The sequence below is a fragment of the Schistocerca nitens genome, chromosome 2 (genome assembly GCF_023898315.1).
Source record: "Schistocerca nitens isolate TAMUIC-IGC-003100 chromosome 2, iqSchNite1.1, whole genome shotgun sequence".
NCBI classification, from domain to species: Eukaryota; Metazoa; Arthropoda; class Insecta; order Orthoptera; family Acrididae; genus Schistocerca; species Schistocerca nitens.
The window spans coordinates 601,254,197-601,255,134 of record NC_064615.1 but is presented as its reverse complement, the minus strand read 5'-3'; the positions used below and the strand labels follow the sequence as shown (position 1 = coordinate 601,255,134).

Sequence of the window (938 nt, the reverse complement as noted above, 5' to 3'; positions counted from 1 at the left end):
CCTCAATACCTGTTCAGAAACGTATGACAGAGAACCAGTCACTTAAATATAACGTTATTAAAAACTGATTTTGTTCCTGTTGCATTATAACATAGGATCTGTCCACCTGGTTGACAGTCAACAGAAGGAAACACAGGTATAAAGCATACCATTCATCAGTCAACCGTTTGCAATGGAAGGTTTGTAACGTGCATTCAGGAGAACAATAATTGCAATAACGTTTTCTCAAAAGCAACGGCCTTGCCGCAGTGGATACACCGATTCCCGTCAGATCACCGAAGTTAAGCACTGTCGGGCGTGGCTGGCAGTTGGATGGGTGACCATCCTGGCCGCCATGAGCTGTTGCCATTTTTCAGGTGTGCACTCAGCCTCGTGATGCCAACTGAGGAGCTACTCGACCGTATAGTAGCGGCTCCGTTCAAAGAAAACCATCATAACGACCGGAAGAGCGGTGTGCTGACCACGCGCCCCTCCTATCCGCTCCTCATCTGAGGATGACACGGCGGTCGGATAGTCCCGATGGGCCACTTGTGGCCTCAAGACAGAGTGCTTTTCTCAACAGTACACTTGCGTGAAATACGTTACTGTAGTACTCTGGAATTAGCAATGCGTTTGTAACTGGAAATAAGTCTTCTGTGGAACTCCATGTTCAGCAATGTGGGAAGAAAGGCGCGTACCGAAACACTTGAGCCTGCACCAACAACGTAATCTGTCGTCACATATGCCACAGATCGGCGCTTGTCTTGATTCACAGACATGACCTCCACGTTCTATGATGAGGCGTGAACGTCCAATGCCTTGTCGCTTACTCGTGGTTCCACCATCCGTCAACTATTTTTAATAGACGTTCATGACACTAGTACGCCAACGGTCGTTCATCTTTGTCGTTTTCATCAGGGCGTTACCGTAAGAGAGAGCAAACACGTAACAGGACACAG

The 938-nt window shown here is 47.9% G+C and overlaps 1 pseudogene; it reads left to right on the top strand.

The window, feature by feature from the left end:
- Positions 1 to 230: 230 nt before the first annotated feature.
- On the top strand, positions 231 to 348 carry LOC126237901 (5S ribosomal RNA; annotated as a pseudogene).
- The last annotated feature ends 590 nt before the right edge of the window (positions 349 to 938 follow it).